Genomic DNA, 13,361 nt, shown 5'->3' with positions numbered 1-13,361 from the left:
TATTTCTAACATATGGTATCAAAGCAGCATCGCAAAGGGATCTGTGACATTGTATGTGCGAGGAAGAGTGTCACGATTTGATGGGAAAATCTTATCATAAGCAATTCATGAGTTTCTAGATTCTGGCTAAAGCAGATAGTGCAGATTATATGCAGTTGTGTGATGACTTTGATGCTTCGGTTTTTGGGCCAGTCTTTCCCTCTCGTGGTAGTTTATTGATTCATACAATTGTGGTCACTTTAGTATTCTCCTCCAAGATTTTGAAAGAGTTGTCAAGAACCCTATCTTTCTGGTTAGATGCAGTCTTGGAGTAGTTCGTGAGATTTTCTACCGTTTCAGTATACATATCAAATGGCTTGCATGTTGATTCTGAGGGATTGTGAGCTATAGTAGAATTCTTTCATCACGGCTTAGGCGCAATAGAAGCGTGATGGGTCTACAAGCAAATCTTATCAAGTTTGCGCCAAGGCTACCAAAGTGGAAGGTTGAGTTTCTCAGCTTTATTGAGAAGGCAAAAGCATGGTTACATGGCTGCGTATAGAAAATGCATTGGGGAAAGGTTACAAAATCGCAAGATTGTGCTTTCTTCCACTTTTGGAAAGCAGAAGCAACAAAAAAAAGGTTTCCTTGGTTTTTTATCATGTCTGCTAAGTGGTGTCTTGCTCCTACATCATAACGGTTGCAACTATTTTTTGAATTTGCACAAGGCAATTGGTCACCTTGCGCCTGAAGGGTTTATTGCCGATTGAAGATGTTGGAATTTGGCAGACGTACTTTCCTACATCTTTTTTTGGTTTAGCCTGGCCCTTTGTGGGTATGGCTAGTTCATCTATTGGTTCTGGATCTTTGCAAATGGATCATCAACTTCTTGTAGGTGTTTTTTGGGTTGAAACCTTTCTTAAGTTGGAGCTGGTGGACCGTTTGAGTGCTTTTTGTGAGCTATGTTTCAGGGTGGTTTGATCCTTTGTGGATAACCGGCAGGTATTAGAGTGATTCGGTCCTATGTGGATAATCATTATGTTTGTTAAGCCTACGATGCCTTGTCTTGTTTCTTTTGCTAGGCTACGATGCCTTCTTTTATTTCAAGTTCTTCAAGGCTACGATGCCTTGAGATTTGGTAACTATTGTTGAAACTTCACGATTCAATGTAATGGCAAAAAGCCGGTAGGGATGAGCCAATTGTGGTTGGAGTTTTCCTTTGATTCCCTACTCCAACTCATGGGGGGGATTGTTGGAAAATGATCTTCGTAGGAAGCTATGTTTGTGGGGGGTGAAATAACCCACTGCCATCTTCTAGATGGCTCTTGGAGGCATGGATGGATAATTTGATGTGGCACCTCATGCATTGGTCTGCCTACGTAATTGCATGGTGGTTTGATAGTGGACAAATGGAAGCTCCATATCCTCTGCTGCCACTAGTCCAAGCATGCATCTAAGTGTGGTCATCTTCACAACTGGAGAGAATATCTCATCAAAGTCCACACCCTTCTCTTGCTTGAACCCTTTAGCAACCAAATGGGCCTTGTACCTAGGCACATCATCACCTGTGACCTTCATTTTGTAGACCCATTTACATGGCAATGCTTTCTTTCCATGTGGCAAAGAAACCAAGTCCCAAGTCTTATTCTTCATAAGTGAACTCATCTCTGATTGCATAGCATACTCCCACTTGCGTTGATCCTCACACATCATAGCCTCTTTGTAGCAAGAAGGCTCCCCGCAATCAGTAAGCATCACATAGTCTACCCCTGGAACAAACCTATTAGGCGGTCTAGACACTCTAGATGATCTTCTCAAGGGCATTTCAGCATGCTGTCCCACTTGCATATCAGCCACATTTGGCTCATCATTTCCACCAATAGATGATCCATCATCTACCCTTGATTGTATACCTGTGGGAGTACTTGGTTGTACCATTTCTTGCACATTTGGTGCATGGACAGCTTGCTGTCTATCAACATATGCAGGTGGATTCACATCCTGGAAAGTGATTCTCCTCATTTCCACATCCCTCATGGGTGCCTTATGCATCTTCTTCTCATTGAAGACCACATCATGGCTGCATATCATCTTCTTTGCTTCTGGATCCCAGAGACGATACCCATCTCTCCACTTTCACCATAACCCAGAAAGATGCATTTCCTAGACTTAGGATCTAGCTTCTTTCGAAGCTCTTTTGGCACATGTGCATATGCCTCACACCCAAATATATGCAAATGAGAAGTAAGAGGGCTTCTTGCCACTCCATGCCTCTTCAGGAATACCACCATCCAAACTCTTACCAGGTGATCTATTGATCACATGCACTGCAGTCTTCATTGCCTCAGCCCAAAAACCACCAGAAAGACTTGCATTGGAAAGCATGCATTGCAACCTTTCTTGAATGGTACGGTTCATCTTTTCTGCAACTGGATTTTGCTCTGGAGTACGAGGGGATGTGAGCTCCCTCTTAATCCCACGTGTATCACAGAAATGCTGAAAGTCATGAGAGAGATACTCTCCACCATTGTCAGTCCGTAGGCATTTAAGCATTCTACCTGACTGATTCTCAACCAAGGCCAGCCTTTTCTGAAATACCTGGAACACATCACTCTTCCGAGCTATAGCATAAGCCCACACTTTCCTAGTTGCATCATCAATGAATGTCACATAGTATTCAGCCCCGCCTAATGACTGTGTAGGCATGGGACCACATACGTCTGAATGCACCAAATCAAGCATTTCAAACTCTTTCTTTCCCCTTCTTTTATGGGCTGATTTAGTCTGCTTCCCATAGAGACAATGCTCACAAAATTCAAAATCAGAGAAACTCAAATGCGGTACATAACCCAAACGGCATAAGAGTTTCATTCCATTCTGGCTCATGTGCCCCAACCTGCAATGCCACAAAGAAGTGCTTGGCTGCTCGGTTATTGCAACAACATGATCAAATACCCCTGATACATGTAAGGGATACAAAGTCCCACACTTGGCACCCCTAGCCAAAAGCATAGAGCCCTTCTGAATTTTCCAACTTTGAAAGCCAAAAGTGGTGTGAAAACCAGCATCATCTAGCTGACCCACTGAAATAAGACTCTTGGTCAGCTTAGGCACATGTCTCACATGTTTCAAAACAAATGCAGACCCATTTGCAAAAGAAAACTTTATGTCACCTGCTCCCACTATGTCACATGCATAGTCATTTCCAAGATGCACACAACCTATCTTTCCACTATCATAAGTGGAGAACCATTCCCTATGGGGAGTAACATGGAATGAAGCACCAGAATCCAAAATCCAATCCTGGGAATATGCATCATCTGAAGTGGTAAGCAACTCTGCAGATAAAGTAGACATGAAGAGAACATCATTGTCACTATCATGTGTGACTGCATTGATCTCCTCGATTTTCACTTTTCCTTTGTCCTCCCTTGGACTCTCTTCCTTTTGATTTGCACCCCAATTTGCATTCTTTTTCTTATCCTTTTGCTCTCTTTTCAGCTTCTAGCAATCCTTTTTCATATGGCCCTTCTTGCCACAATGGTAACACTCAATGTTCTGTGCCCTGGATTTGCTACGTGACTTCATTCTTTCTTGGGACTTCCCCCTGAACTGTGATCTGCCCCTTTGCACATTTAAGGCTGCATCCTGCTTGTTGCCATCCATAGACTTCCATCTAATCTCCTCGGCCAACAAGCTACCCATAACATCATCAAATTTCAGTACTCCACTAGGTGCAGAGTTACTGACAGCTGTACGGAAGGTATCCCATGAGGATGGCAATGAACATAAGAGAAATATTGCCTTAGTCTCCGCATCAAAATTCATTTTCTGAGCCTGAAGCTGGCTGAAAATAATATTGAATTCATTCAAGTGAGAAGCAATGGAGACCCCTTCCTTCATTTGCAGCTCAAACAACCTCTTCATGAGGTAAACTTTATTAGAGGCAGTTTCCTTCTCATAAGTTGCACACAGTTTCTTCCACAAATCTTCCGTAGTCTGCTCATTTACTACTGTGAAATAAACTGACTCTGCAAGATGAAGTCTAATAGTAGACTTTGCTAATGCATCCAACTCATTCCAATCATCCTCAGACAAATTTGCAGGCTTAGCTTCAATCCCATCAAACTTTTTAATGTTGAAAAACTCCTTTTCAGACATGGAAGAGGATGCCATGATGCAAATAAAGCAAAATCCCAAATGCTAGTGCCTCAAGAGAGAATCACACCAAATACCAGGTGCACCCAAATGTGTATGCCACAATAGAGTGAAATATCACCAAAACTCAAAGCTCAAAGCATCAAAAGATGCATCTGACTCATGTGCATATACTATGCATCCATATGAGCAAATCTGGCCCAAAAGAAAATGCCAATAAGTGCCAAATGACTCAAGCATAAACACCGTCCACTGGCATATGCATCAATAATATCTCATCCAAGAGAGCATAGCACTATCAGTGCATCACTTGCAATGTGTCAAAGCTGTCCCTCAGCTTAAAATAGCATCCATGTGCAAAGCGTCCATAAAAATAGCATCCCACAAGGCAATTTGGGCCTATCAGCGCATCCAATAAGGACCGCAATGCATCCAAATGGCATATAAATCATCCACTGCAACCCAATGCACACCACGAATGAGCGCACACTGCTCAAACTGCAACCAGAGTGATCTGCATAAGGTATGCTCAAGAAATCATAGTCCCACGATAATGAGCGCTACTGAAAATAGAACCTGAGATGCCTCAAAACATGGGCGCCATTGCATAATCGGACTCAGTAAGAAAATCTCCAAATATCTTTCTTCTACCCGAACTCCAAAATCCCAACCGATGAGTGAGAAATGGGAGTCAACACTTATCCACTGCCATGTGGCATAAATCTAAGGTTTCAAAACCTTAGAATGAAAAATGCATAACAGAGAGATGAAATCGAATACACAGAAATCTATAACTCTGAAAATCCTCCACCAAATCGCGCAAGAACTGATAGGTAGGGGTTTTTGGGCGTCCGGAACGCAATGGGACAGACAGTTTTGGAAACCGTGGTCTCAATCACTGGGTCCAACACACGGGCTGAAAAACGTTTTTTTGAAACAGAGCTGTTTGTAAACTCCACCGGAGTGCGAATGATGAGCAACATAGAAGTTTCAAGACCTCCTGAGTCCACCGGAACTGACAGATCTGCAAATGGTTGCTCCAAACTTGAGTTCCAACACCCGGGTAAAAAACGCAGGAACTGACACAGTGAGTCAGAAATCCAATGAAATGATCCCAGATTCAGGAATGAAGGTGTTTCCAAGCTCCTGAAGTAATGTGGACACCAAAAGCAAGCAATAGTTACCTCTATAAGTCAATATGGAGTCTCTGTCATCGAACGAAATAGGGAAAAGCTCAAAAAATGACTTTTTCTTTGAAAGCTCTTAATAGGCTCTCAAAACCACTTCGCAAAGCTAAAGTGACTTTTCCAAAGGTTCCTCCAAGATCTCTGCACACTCGGATGCAAGTAAAGTCACCCACAAAGCTTCCCACAAAGCTTCTCCTTCCTCCCACAGAGCTACTGAGCTTTAAGCATTCACGCACGCTTAGCTAGATCACCCGGGCTCTGATACCAGTTGAGAGTGCTCTCAACGGAAGCAAGAACGGAAGAAGGAGAGAGAGAGAGAGAGGGAGACAGAGAGCCACACAAGTTTTGGTGGGTGCAGAACCACCTTAATCTTCTTTTTCATTCATTTATATATGTGTTGTGAAGGCACAGTGACCTTTAACCCCCACAGCTAGCTTATATGAGGGCAGTTGGATCCACAGACAAAGCTTACACAAGGCTCCCGAGCAAGAGGCACAGAGACCACACCCGATAATACGGACAGGGACCAAACACACAATAAAGGTCAAACCTATCTCCACTCTCCTTAGAGGGGACCTCTGGATATGTGGGGGATAAAGGCCACTGTACCTTAACCCCGGTTATGTACAATACTCAAACACACATATATTTATATGGATGACGTAGAAGGTTAGGGTGTTCCACACCCACCAAAACTTGTGTGGCTCTCTCTCTCCTAGATCTCCCTCTCTCTCTCGCTCTCGCCTTCTTCCGTTTTGCTTCTATTGTTGAGATCTCTCAACTAGCATCAAAGCGTGGTTGTTATAGATGAGCCCGAGTTTTGTGCCTGGAGCCCAAAGTCTATTGATGCAGCTCTGTGGGAGGAAGAAGAAGCTCCATTGGGTGACTTTACCTCCATCCTAGTGTACAGAGCCCTTGCAGAAACCTTCGAAAAGCTCTATGAGTGGTTTTTTGCAAGCCAGCAGGTGGTTTTGGAGGCAAAAGACAATCTATTTTAGAACTGAGAGTCTTGTGATGAAGATATCTTTCTCTGGAAGTTAAATCTCACCCTGAGACCAAAAGCAAAGTTATAGAAGACTTTGAGTACTTCATTTTTCTTTTTACATCTCCATCATCTAAGTTTTTGGTGAAAAGTTAAAGCTCCTGCAAAATGTGACAAAATTCAAGTTCCTGCGCGGATTTTGTGTGTTGGATCTCCATATCCAGGACACCATTTATAGTTTCGACACTCCCATTGGATTCAAAGCAATGCAAAACTTCTACCTGTGAAGCTGCTTCTAATTCTGTGAAGTGCTGAAGCTATGGTGAAGCTCTATCTACTCCAACATCTTCATTTCGTCATTTCTTGTGTGGTTGGGATCTCAACATCCGGGCCTCCATCAACAGAGCTGTCTATCCCGCTAGATCTGAGACTGCAGAAACATCTGTCTACAAAGCTGCTTGCTAGTCCATAAAGAATTGAGGGAGTTGTGATTCTCTGTGTTTTTCCGTTGTCTCTTTACAAGAAATTTCTCAAAGTTTCCAAGACCTTCACATTGATTGCCACATGGCATTTTGGCTAAGGTTAAGTTTCCTAAGGTTCATTTTTGCAAGTAAATACAAGGGTTGACTGGCTCTTACTACATCCTTGGATGAGATTTTGGAGTTGTGGCAGAAGAGAGATATTTGCAGATTTTCTTGCTGAGTCTGATTATGTAGTGACACCCATGTTTTGAGGCATCCCAAGTGCTATTTTCACTAGCGGTCGTTGTCGTGGGGTCATGATTTTTTGCATATACCTTATGTTGAAGTCTAAGCCTTGTGCGCTCATTTGTGGTTTGCATTGGGTTGCAATGGATGCTTTACAGGCCATTTGGATGCTTTGTGATCCTTGTTGTTGTTGCTGGATGCGCTGATAGGCCCAGATTGCCTTGTGGGATGCTTTATTGTTGGATGTTTAGCACACATATGCTATTTTATGTTGAGGGATGATAAATTATTGATGCTTATGCCCATGGGCGGTGTTTATGCTTGAGGCATTTGGCTCTTATTGGCATTGGGTTTGCCATTGTTTTGTCATTGCGGGTTGACATTTTCTTTTGGGCCAGATTTGCTCATAAGGATGCATAGTATATGCACATGAGTCAGATGCATTTTGATGCTTTGAGCCTTGAGTTTTGGTGACACTATCCTTCATTAAGGCAAACATATTTGGGTGCACCTAGTATTTGGTGTGATTCTTCTTGTAGACACTAGCATTTGGGATTTTATTTCATTTGCATCATGGCATCCTCTTCCATGTCTGAAAAGGAGTTTTTTAGCATTAAAAAGTTTGATGGGACAAACTTTTCTTTGTGGAAAGAACAAATAAGGGCTGTGCTTATTCAAAAGAAGCGGATTCAACCCTTGGCAGGGATTGGAGCTAAGCCTGTAGATATGTCTGAGGATGATTGGAATGAGTGGATGCATTAGCAAAGTCTACTGCTAGACTTCATCTTATAGAGTCAATCTATTTCACAGTAGTAGATGAGCTAACTACGGAAGAGGAAGGGGTCTCCATTTCTTCTCACTTGAATGAATTCAATATTATTTTCAGCCAGCTTCAAGCTTAGAAGATGAATTTTAATGCGGAGACTATGGCAATATTTCTCTTGTGTTCATTGCCATCTTCATGGGATACCTTATGTACATCTGTCAATAACTCTGCACCTGGTGGAGCACTAAAGTTTGATGATGTTGTGGGTAGCATGGTAGCCAAGGATATTAGACAAAAGTCTATGGAAGGCAACAAGTAGGATGCAGCCTTAAATGTGCAAAGGGGCATATCACAGTTCAAGACGAAGTCCCAAGAAAGAGAGGGGTCTCGTAGGGCGAATCTAGGGCACGGAACATTGAGTGTTACCATTGTGGCAAGAACGGCCACATGAAAAAGGATCGCTACAAGCTAAAAAGAGAGCAAAAGGATAAGAAAAAGAATGCAAATTGGGGTGAAAATAAGAAGAGAGTCCAAAGGAAAAGTGAAGATCGAGGAGATCAATGCAGTCTCATTGATAATAGTGACAATGACATTATCTTCATGTCTAGTCTACCTTTGCACAATTACTTACCACTTCAGATGATGCATATTCCATTTACTCTTCGCTCATTTCTTCCGATTTGTCAATACCAGATGTGGAGAAACCGGAATTGGATTTTGGATTTTGGTGCTTCATTCCATGTTACTCCCCATAGGGAATGGTTCTCCACTTATGATAGTGGAAAGATAGGTTGTGTGTATCTTGGAAATAACTATGCATGTGACATAGTGGGAGTAGGTTACATAAAGTTTTGTTTTGCAAATGGGTTTGCATTTGTTTTGAAAAATGTGAGACATGTGCCTAAGCTGACCAAGAGTCTTATTTAAGTGGGTCTGCTAGATGATGCTAGTTTTCAAATCACTTTTGGCTTTCAGAGTTGGAAACTTCAGAAGGGCCCTATGGTTTTGGCAAGGGGTGCCAAGTGTGGGACATTGTATCCCTTACATGTATCAGGGGTGTTTGATCATGTTGTTGCAATAACTGAGTAGCCAAGTACTTCTTTGTGGCATTGTAGGTTGGGGCACATGAGCCAGAATGGAATGAAACTTTATGCCATTTGCGTTATGTACCGCATTTGAGTTTTTCTTATTTTGAATTTTGTGAGCACTGTCTCTATGGGAAGTATACTAAATCAGCCCATAAAAAGGGGGGAAAGAAAGAGTTTGAAAAGCTTGATCTAGTGCATTCAGATGTATGTGGTCCCATGCCTACACGGTCATTAGGGGGGGATGAATATCATGTGACATTCATTGATGATGTAGCTACGAAAGTGTGGGCTTAAGCTATAGCTCGAAAGAGCGATGTATTCCAGGTATTTCAAAAATGGCTAGCTTTGGCTGAAAATCAATCAAGTAGAACGCTTAAATGCTTATGAACTGACAATGGTGGAGAGTATCTTTCTCATGACTTTTAGCATTTCTCTGATACACGTGGGATCAAGAGGGAGCTCACGTCTCCTCGTACTCCAGAGCGAAATCCAGTTGCAGAATAGATGAACCGCACCATTCAAGAAAGGTTGCAATGTATGCTTTCCAATGCAATTCTTTTTTGTGGTTTTTGGGCTGAGGTAATGAAGATGTAGTGCATGTGATCAATAGATCACTCATTTGCATATATTTGGGTGTGAGGCATATGCACGTGTGCCAAAAGAGCTTTGGAAGAAGCTAGATCCTAAGTCTAGGAAATGCATCTTTCTGGGTTATGGTGAAAGTGGAGAGATGGTCTATCATCTCTGGGATCCAGAAGCAAAGAAGATCATATGAAACTATGATGCGGTCTTCAATGAGCAAAAGGTGCATAAGACACCCATGAGGATGTGGAAATAAGGAGAATCACTTTCCGCGATGTGAATCCACCCGAATATGTTGAGAGAGAGCAAGATGTCCATGCACCAAATGTGCAGGAAATGGTGTTACCAATTACTCCTACAGGTACATAATCAAGGGCAGATGATGGCTCGTCTATTGGTGGAGATGATGAGCCAAATGTGGCTGATATGCAGGTGGGCAACAAGCTGAAATGCCCTTGAGAAGATAATCTAGAGTGTCTAGACTGCCTAAGAGATTTGTTCCAAGGGTAGATATGTGATGCTTACTGATTGCGAGGAGCCTTCTTGCTATAGAGAGGCTATGATGCGTGAGGATCAATGCAAGTGGGAGTATGCTATGCAATCATAGATGAATTCACTCATGAAAAATAAGACTTGGGACTTGGTTTCTTTGCCACATGGAAAGAAAGTATTGCCATATAATTGGGTCTACAAGATGAAGGTCACAAGTGATGATGTGCCTAAGTACAAGGCCTATTTGGTTGCTAAAGGGTTCAAGCAAGAGAAGGGAGTGGAATTTGATGAGATCTTCTCTGCAGTTGTGAAGATGACCACACTTAGATGCCTACTTGGACTTGTGGTAGCAGAGGACATGGAGCTTATGCAAATGGATGTCAAGACAACATTCTTGCATGGGGATCTACATGGTACAGCCAGAAGGTTTTGAAGAAAAAGGCAAAGAGCATTTGGTTTGCAAGCTGAAAAAGAGTCTCTATGGCCTTAAGCAAGCACCTAGAAAATGGTATCAAAATTTTGATGCTTTCATTCGGTCCCAGGGTTTCAGAAGGTGAAATTGATCAATGCCTCTACACTAAAAGGGCTAAGGATAATAGCTTGATACTCTTGGCAATTTATGTGGATGATATGCTGTTGGCTAGCAAGAACAATTATGAGTTGGATGCATTGAAGGCCAAGTTGCATGAGGCCTTTGACATGAAGCCTTTAGACCTGTAGGTGATATACTTGGTATGCGCATCATGCGTGACTAGAGTAGGAAACTCCTTTGGCTTTCATAGAAGGAGTATGTTACAAAAGTATTGCAACTCTTCAATATGGAGGGGGGGAAGGTAGTAAGTACTCCATTTCCTCCATATGTGAAATTGAGTCAGAAAGATAGTCCCAAATCAGATGAGGAGAGGGCCATGATGGCCAAGGTTTTGTATGCATTAGCAGTTGGGAGTCTTATGTATGCTATGATAGCTACTAGACTGGACATTGCATTTGGAGTGGGAGTTGTTAGCCGGTACATGGTTAATCCAAGAAAGAGGCATTGAGAGGCAGTTAAGTGCATCATGAGGTACATAAAGGGTACCAAGGAGATGTGTGTTTGCTTTGGCAGTAGAGGAGAGATGCATGTACTTGGATACACATATTCAGACTATGTAGGGCATGTGGATAGCAGGAGATCCACTTCTAGTTGTGTTCACATTTGCAGGTGGTGTAGTGTCATGGATGTCTCGCGCACAGAAGTGTATTGCTTTGTCTACCACAGAGGCCAAGTATGTTGGAGCCACAGGGGGTTTCAAGGAGGCTATATGGCTTGATCACCTAGTAGGAGGTTTGGGGATTCATACAGGTGTACCAACATTGCATAGTGATTCCATGAGTGCTATTCAGCTGGCACAGAATCCAGTTTTTCATGAAAAGACCAAACACATTGAGGTTAGGCACCATTTTATTAGGGAGGTACTTGAGGACAAGCGCATAGAGCTTGTCAAGGTTCATACAAATGATAACCCTATAGATATGCTGATGAAAAGTCTACCTAGTCAGCGGTGGAGTATTATCGTGTATTGATGGGCATCGGATAGTTTGTCTATTGGTTGTTCTCCCTTAAAAGCACATTTTTCTTTAAGTGGGAGGTTGTGGGGGTTAAAGGCCACTATACCTTAACCCACGTTATGTACAATACTCAAACACACACACACACACACATACACATATATATATATGGATGACATAGAAGATTAGAGTGTTTTGCACCCATCAAAACGCTCTCTCTTCTGGCTCTCTGTCTCTCTCACCTTCTCCCGTTTTGTTGTCATTGTTGAGATCTCTCAAGAGACAAGGCACTACTCTTGATATTGCCCATTGGATCCAAAGATCGAGGCAACCACACCCCTCACAACAGTGCGATACAGCTCGAACAATGAAGATTAGAGATCTTCTCATAGCCCACTAGAGAGCCACTATAGTGTCAAGTTTTGCTTTTTGAGTCTCAACTTTCAGCTTTAGTTTGTGTTTTGAATTTTGTTTGAGCTCTCAAGCCTAGTATAGTTCTCAAGCAGCGAGGGCCCTAGCACACCCTTTCCTTCAGCCCTTTGAGGCTTATATGAGCTACTTTTTTGTTATGTACTTTATCCCATAGGCTTGGGAGGCCTCCCAAGGACGTTAATCTCTCTCTCTCTCTCTCTCTCTCTCTCTCTCCCTCCCTCTCTCTCTCTCTCACTCTCTCTCTCTCTCTCTCTCTCTCTCTCTCTATCTCCCTCCCTCCCTCCCTCCCTCCCTCTCTCTCTCTCTCTCTCTCTCTCTCTCTCTCTCTCTCTCTCTCTCTCTCTCCTCCTCCCCCCCTCCTCTCTCTCTCTCTCTGCCCTTCCCCTAGTTGGACCCTCTAGTGTAAAATGCTATAAATGGCAATTTTCTTTAGAGAGTTTATTGTATGATCATTTTTTAGTCTTGATTGGGTTGGTTTATTACCAATCGGTCTTGATGGTTCAAGTTAGCCCAATGATTTTTGAACTTCCTTATCTTGACTTAAATGAATTGATGGTTTATACTTGGTTGTTTTGGTATAGCTAGTGCAATGGCTATTTCTATTCTTTAAATTGTCTCTAGTTGGATTAATCTCTTTTTTGCATGGCTGTTGCTTTTTTTTTAAATACCTTAACGATCAAAAATAATCTTTATCTTGGGTACAATCCTTGGTACAACCCATTATGGTCCCCAATACTTCCACTGCCTCTACTTCTTCTATCATACATATGGAAAACTAATGACATAGTGATGCGATTATTCTCCATTACTCCTTTTGATATTTGGAGGATGCCTTTTTGCCTCCAAATCATTATAGATGTGGGCTAGGCTATAGCTTTTTCTCTTGCATTAGTGTGTAATATCCTCTCTCTCTCTCTCTCTCTCTCACACACACACACACACACACACACACACACACGTCAATACTAAACACCAAATTTGGCAATATACATCAAGGCAAAGAAATTGTTGCCTAGTTTTAAACCTACTTAGTAAAACATTATAGTCGACACTTCTAGATAGTCAACAAAAATAATAAGCATAGTTCTTTTCTACAACTAGAAGCTCCACAATACAAATAAGGCATAAATAAAAGAGTTGCAATGCATAAATACACAACAAAATTGGATGTGGTAATCATAATAGTTAGTAATTGAATACAATTTTGAAGAATGTATAAGACAGCTTTTTGGTTACCACTTCATATGAATATAGACTGTATTCAAATATGACATTTGGTCAGTTTTATACTTAGTTCCATCGAAGGATGGTCAACATATGCAAAGGTCTAGACACATTTTCTATAATGGCTGCATAATCCCAAAATTGGTCTTCTCATGAATTTCACTAGGGTTCAAGTATTTTTATTTTCATTGGGTCTATTCAAAATTCATCAATATC

This window comes from Dipteris shenzhenensis, chromosome 31 (assembly GCF_047967505.1).
Source record: "Dipteris shenzhenensis isolate YYH24624 ecotype China chromosome 31, Dip_SZ_1.0, whole genome shotgun sequence".
Lineage (NCBI taxonomy): Eukaryota > Viridiplantae > Streptophyta > Polypodiopsida > Gleicheniales > Dipteridaceae > Dipteris > Dipteris shenzhenensis.
Note: the sequence above shows the minus strand (reverse complement) of the source record.